Genomic DNA, 6,996 nt, shown 5'->3' with positions numbered 1-6,996 from the left:
TAAAAATAATGCAGAACATCAGGGGAGAGATAAAGATGAAGAAGATATGATTCTTATCCTCATAGAGGTTACAACCTAGTAGGGAAGAGATGACAGAACATAAATTCTAATAACATGTGTAGTTCAAGAGAAAGAACTAACTGGGTTTAGAGACAAAGGACCCGGGTTCAGATCCTGATTCTCCTCTCTGGCTCTCAATTCCATCATTTATTTAAAAAAAAAATTAGAGATTTGGATTAGACAACCATGAAGTTCAGTTCTCTTCCAGCTCTACATTTTTGATCCTATGAACAGTAAGGCAGGATATAATGCTAAAAGCCTAGGGCAGGTACAAACATTACATGAGATCTAAAGAAAGAAGAATAGTATCTGATTGGAAGGGAGAGGGTATTGGGGTGGACAAGTTATTTTTTTCCCAGAAAAAGTCCTACAAAAGAAGTTGGGGTTTGTTTCCTTGTTTTAGTTTTAAACATAATTATAACCCAATCTCCCGATATGCAGACATCTTGCCTCGCTTTAGTAATCAGTCCATAATGATTTTGAAAAATACAATTCCACATACCACATGTTATTTGATGTGAAATAGGCTCGCTCTGAGCAAAGAGCATCAATACCTATTACTTAGGAGCAGATGAACAGACAAAGAGGCAGCTGACTAGACAACAAGATGAAACTCAAACCACTGTGTTTGGTGCCTCCAGATTTTTTTTTTAATGGGCCAAACTCTCCTTCTGTCTCCTGAATCTCGAATTATAATTGCCAATGATTTCAATGATACCTTCTCATGACATAAAAGCTCATCAACTGCGGGATCATTGCTAATAAACTCATTTAAAACAACTTATTAAGACATAACCTTTAAGTGTGTAAGAAAACAATATGCAATCAAACACGCAGTATAAACAGCTAAAAAGCCAGAGTGAACAGAGAGGATTGCTACAGCTTTCTTTGGGAAAATCAAAGCATATGGTGCTATAATGGAGCATGAATTTACAGCAGCAGAGATGTACGAGGTAGATTAAAGCTTCATCTGTGAGGACATACTGCACAGAAAAAAAAAAAAAATCCCCCACGACAATAATTGTGTTTTTGGCTTTGTTTTGGAGGATAAACTCAATGCTATTTGGTGGAGTGTGGGCTCCCTCTGCTGCTGGCTCAGGGAACCCAACAATCAGGTGTATTTGGTTCCAAACAAGCGCAGTCTGCCCTACTGAAGGTTAGTACTCCCTTCTTTGACCCAAACCCCAGCAAGCTTGGTGCCTTGATTGAACATGGCACACCAAATACCTAGGATTAACAAGGAAAAAGTGACTAACTCCTTCTGGTCTCCCAGTTTTCTATGGAGAGGGAGGGCTCTTCTATTCACTCTCCACTGTAGCAATAACAGAGAAATAGAGGAAAACACGGGGGAAAAATATGACATGTTCTGTACCAAAATTCTCCCCAGTTATAGAAACATGGAAAGTTAGCATTGGAAAGAGCCTTAGAAATCATCTCTCACCCAAGGGTATTGATACAGAGTCTGCTGGATGTGACCAAGCCCACTCTAATGTCTTTTTAAAAGTGACTTTGCATTTTAATTTAATCACACTATATATGTATGCAAATATAGCTGTGTGTGTGTGTGTGTGTGTGTATACATGCTGAGAGAGAGATACACATACACACACACACACACACACTTTTCATTTTAGAATATACATTGCTTTATTATTCAATAAGCATTGAATTGCCGAAAATAAATGTTTGTAAAAATCCATGGAAGGCTGAAGGTTTGCTCACAGCATGAATTCCCAAACTTCTGAGCTGGTGCTGAGTTGCGCCTCTAACTACTACTCCTTGATCTGTACAACTGGCCACTCCAAGCATGCTCAGAAGAGTGTAGTGTTTGTAATCTTTATCACCTGTACTCTACTGAAATAGCTTAGCAAGCTTTTTTGGTTTTCTATATTAGCTCAATAATATAGTATCCCCTTTTAAATGTTAAGATAAGAATCAGTTTAGGATAAGAAAAGAAGACAAACCAAATTATAATAAATGTGTTGATAGTAGTACAAATACCTTGCACACCTCAGTTAAGAACTTACTGGAAGATAACATTACTACCGGTCCCGGGCATTCAATAAGCTGAGAAATGACTAACTGAAACAAGATTTGTCTCTTAATTCAAGTTAGTACAGTTGTATGCAAAGTCATCAAACATTTCAACTATTGACTCAATCATATTCCAAAAAATAAATTAGAATACCAGTCTTGGGGGCAGCTAGATGGCACAGTGGATAGAGCACTGGCTCTGGAATCAGGAGGACCTGAGTTCAAATCCTGCCTCAGACACATTAAAAAAAAAAACAACCTTGCTTGCTGTGTGACTCTGGGCAAGTCACTTAACCCCAATTGCCTCACCAAAAAAAAAAAAGTAAAAAAAAAAAAATACCAATCTTGATGAGCACAGGCATCAAATAGGAGACTATTTTCCCAGTGCTTCCCAACCAGATTAAAATGCAATTGGGAAATATTTAACAAAATAAATAAAAATACCATAGAACATGTATAATGTTAACATTTGGTTTTCTAAATCAATGGGTGGTGGGGATCTTTAGGGAGGGTTTGATCTCCCATTTCCATTTGAGATTGATACCACTAGATGGTCTAGATGTCCATATCAGCCTAGACTGAGTATTTTTTTTTTCCCTAGAAGAAAAACAGTGACTAACCAAAATAGTTTCCATTCTGGTTTTCATTCTGATTAGTAAGAAATGTATAGGTAGTTAGAATATCATTCATCAAAGGAACAGATTTTTGCTTTTCCTATTATTTCCCTTCTCCTAATGATCCAGCAAACAAAGGTCATAGTGATCCAGCTTTTATTAATAAGGGAGTCAGAGACTGGAATACAGCTAAAGAATGCTTTAAAAAAAAAACCTGTCAAAATCTCATGCATTGAGCTGTTCTTCATGATCATTTTTAATGGAAAGAAACCTATTAAGATTTCTTGGATGAGGGCAAGCAAGCTTATTGGTCTAAACAGGAATAGTGCCATAACCAGAATGTAATGAAACCAAAGGTGTGAGACATTCATGGCTGAAAAAAAAAGCTGAAATTTTTTTAAAAGTTCATTTCTAAATTTTATCAATAGGCTCTAGAAATATAATCTCATTGGCAAAATATGTATAACAATATCTTATATATGTACTATAGATAGATAGATAAATAGATAGATAGATAGATAGATAGATAGATAGATAGATAGATAGATAGATAGATAGATAGATAGATATCATCCAGGAGTTCCCCATACCAGTGAAGTCACAGGCCCAATGCCTAGCCCTTTCTATAATCTTGGAATACCCTAGTCTCCAAAGTGCCAAATTTGCAGGGGACCCAAAAGACAATGGAGAGATGCATGTTAAGCAGGTAGGTGGTGGTTGTAAGTAGCCTTTTTTAATGCCCTGGGCAACAGCAAAAATCTCCCTCAAATCAACTTTTTAAAACAAATTCAATTGTTGGGGGTGGAAAAGGTAAACAGATACCCCCTTCTATACCCCCACACACACACTCACCAAGCAGGTATGAGCAAAGACTCCAGATGTATAGTCTATCTCTGGGAACAGAGAAAAGTGACTTTTTTTTTGAAACTGTATGTTTTTATTAAGCACATGTCATCAAAAGACAAATAGGGATGAAAGAAGAACATATCAGACCCCAATCAATATTATGAAAAGGTAATCATCAAAAATATTTGGTACTGATTTAAATTTTAAAGTAGACGACTGGGACATATTAGATAAGCAAGAATCAGAAACAATAAAAATCAATAGCCCTATGTTTAATAAACTACTTGAGAATTGAATCCTTTTTTGATAAGAGCTATTCGGAAAACTTGAAATAAATCTGGCAAAAAATAGGATTGCATCAGCATTAGAAAAGTGACTTCTAATTTTAACTTTAATATTCTTCCTAGCCAGCTGCTAGAGAGGCATCACGGATAGAGAGATGGACTTGGAATCAGGAAGACCTGGGTTCAAGTCCTGCCTCTGAAACATACTAGCTTTGTGGCCCTAGGCAGCTTTCAATATCCCCAACAACTAAGATTATAAATTGCAGATGAGCTAATAATTTGCAACAGATGAAGGGAGTTTCTATACCAGAAGTTTTTTTAACCCTAATGAAATCACAGGTGCTCTCAGTTATTTCTTCTCTGCTGAAGGAGTGTAAGTGCTTTCAATGCCCTCTCAATTTTACCACCCTGGGGCAAAATCCTAATCACTTTGCCCTAGTTATGACTCAGAAAGACTGCATTTTATTACCAATGATGACTCTGGTGCAAGAAGTGGCATGAGGGATGTCATGAAGGAAATTTATGATAGGAAAAGGTAAAAGAGCTAACATTTATATAACACTGACAATGTGCCAGGCACTGTGCTAACTGCTTTACAATTATTATCTCATTTAATGCTCACAACAACCTTGGGAAGTAGGTGCTGTTATTATCTCCATTTTTACAGATGAGGAAATTGAGGCAAACAGAGGTTTAAAAACTTACCCATAGTCACATAGCTAGTAAGTATCTGAGGCTGGATTTGAATTCAGGTTTTCCTGATTCCAGGCCCAATGCTGTATCTACTTCACCAACTACAATTTACCAAGAATGAGGGATAACAGAGACATAAATTGGGTACTGATAAGCATCCAGAGAAAGGCCTCTAATGCATTGTATTTTCTCTGAAAAAGGATGTATCCCAGGGGCAGCTAAGTGGCGCAGTGGATAGAGCACCGGCCCTGGAGTCAGGAGGACCTGAATTCAAATCCAGCCTCAGACACTTAACAGTTACTAGTTGTGTGATCCTGGGCAAGTCACTTAACCCCAATTGCCTCCTCCAAAAAAAAAAAAAGGATGTATCCCAGGATGAGAAGGCACAAATGGGTTACAGTATGCCTGCGTGTCCCACATAAATAAGATCACAGATCACTTTGAAGCAATCTTTTGTGTGTTTATTTTTTAATGAAATGTGATGTGGAGAGTAGCCCCTACAAGTAATTATTGTGTCAGACACTGTGATCAGCATTGAGGACACAAAGAAAGGGGGGAAAACAGTCCTTGCCCTCAAAGAGTATACATTCTAATGAGGGAAATATGCAAATAACTTGTACATACAAGAGACAAACAGGGCACTCTGAAAAGGGCAGGACTTCTGCAAAAGGAGGAGTCCTGAACGAAGCCAAGGAAACTTAAGACTGGGGGCTAAAGGGCAAAGCATCCCAGGCATGGAGGGACAGGCAGGAAAGGCACAGACATGGCAGATGGAGTGTTGAGTTCAAGGAACTGCAAAGAGGACAGTCGAGTTAGGTTATATGAGGGGAAAAAGGTATAAGAAGGCTGGAGAGGTAGGAACCGTCCAGTTAGGGAAGTAATAGAGTAATAGTAATAGTAATAGTAATAGTAATAGTAATAGTAATAGTAATAGGTGAAATGCAGAAAAGGGGAAAAGGTAGAGGTCTCAGTAACTGATCCTATTTTTTTTTGTAAGTATGAGTCAAGGTCTTCAGCTGAGAAGATGGAGGATCAAGTGCTATGGGAAGTTTGAGGAAAGAGGAGGTTTGCAACATCTGATTTGGAGAATGGGATAGCAGATAGATTGGGAAGCAATAGAATGTTTAGCTAGTTATAGTTAGGGTCCAGGGAGATTAGATAACAAATGTATAGTCAGATGTATAATCACCTTGACTTTGTGATTTCCTCCAGTTCTATTCAACAATATGTGACTATGACAGAAAGAGGTAGATGGTGGGAGTAATGCAGGAATGATATTTAGCAAGATGATCAGCAAGGGAATTGAGAGTGGAAGATGGTTTAGCATGAGCTCATCAAAGGTCAAGACAGGGAAAAGAGTCAGGGGCAGAGCTGATCACCTGGGAAAGAACTTGGAGATTGAGGCAATGGAGGTCACCATGAAAACAAAGAATGGGGTTAGGATTCTTAAGGCAGAGGGAAAGACAGAATGATAAAAAGTTATGATCCAATGAAGGAATTTCATAAACATGCAAGTAGGACACTTATGGGTAATGGTGAGGTCAAAGGTATGACCATACGGTAGAGCTGAAATAGAATAAGTCAATCAATGGAATAGACTGAGGAAAGGAGATATTAGTTTATTTGAGGGAGAATGTTGAAGTTTCACAGTATGAGGGCAGGAGAAGAGGAAAGAAAAACTGTGAACCAGGCAATAAACTCATTGAGGGAAGGAAGAAGAATGTCCTGGGGATCTATAGATAACAGCCACCAGGATCTGAAATGGGTGATAAATGTGTATAGCATGAACCTTAAGGGAGGAGAAGTTACTTAGTGAAGACAGACAAGAAAGAGTCTGGAAGAGGAAATTAAAGTTGAGGAATATTCCTCAACCCTTTCCCTTCCCTCCCACAGCCTAGGAGACTCCCTGAGTCTGGGATATGATAGAAAATATAGCCAGCATTGGAAAGGGCATCAAGGGAAGTGGTGTTACTGAGAGAGAGCCGTGTCTCAGTGATGGCCAGAAGATGGAAAGAATGAGAAAGAAAGAAGTTTAAGATAAAAAGAAGTTTGTTAAATACATAGTATTCAGCAGGGTACAGGGTAAGGAATGGCTAGATCTGTAGTGGAACGCTGAGAGGTTGGGTAAGGTTGATGTGGACAAGAGTGTAGACATGGGATATTCTGGGGGGGGGAGTAAAATGTTCAGGATCACTGGAATGAGTTGAGTGGTTGAGTATTAGGGGATGGGAAAGTATTCTAACTACTTAGCAGTGAGCCCAAGTCAGTGACTAGAGAGCAGCTCTTTGAGAAAGGTACCAGATTTGGATTCTGACTTTTGACTGAGTCCAAGTTTTACTGAACAAATCCTTTTATCAAGGGGATTTGTTCTGTGAAGTTCGGATTTAGTCAAAGGGCCAAACATGTGGCCTCAAGGTCGAAGGTTCCCCATCCCTGGAATAGACTGACTCCTGGCACATGGAGAT

The sequence above is a fragment of the Vombatus ursinus genome, unplaced genomic scaffold (assembly GCF_900497805.2).
Source record: "Vombatus ursinus unplaced genomic scaffold, bare-nosed wombat genome assembly UNPS02014786.1, whole genome shotgun sequence".
Taxonomy (NCBI): Eukaryota; Metazoa; Chordata; class Mammalia; order Diprotodontia; family Vombatidae; genus Vombatus; species Vombatus ursinus.
This window is presented reverse-complemented; position numbering follows the sequence as displayed.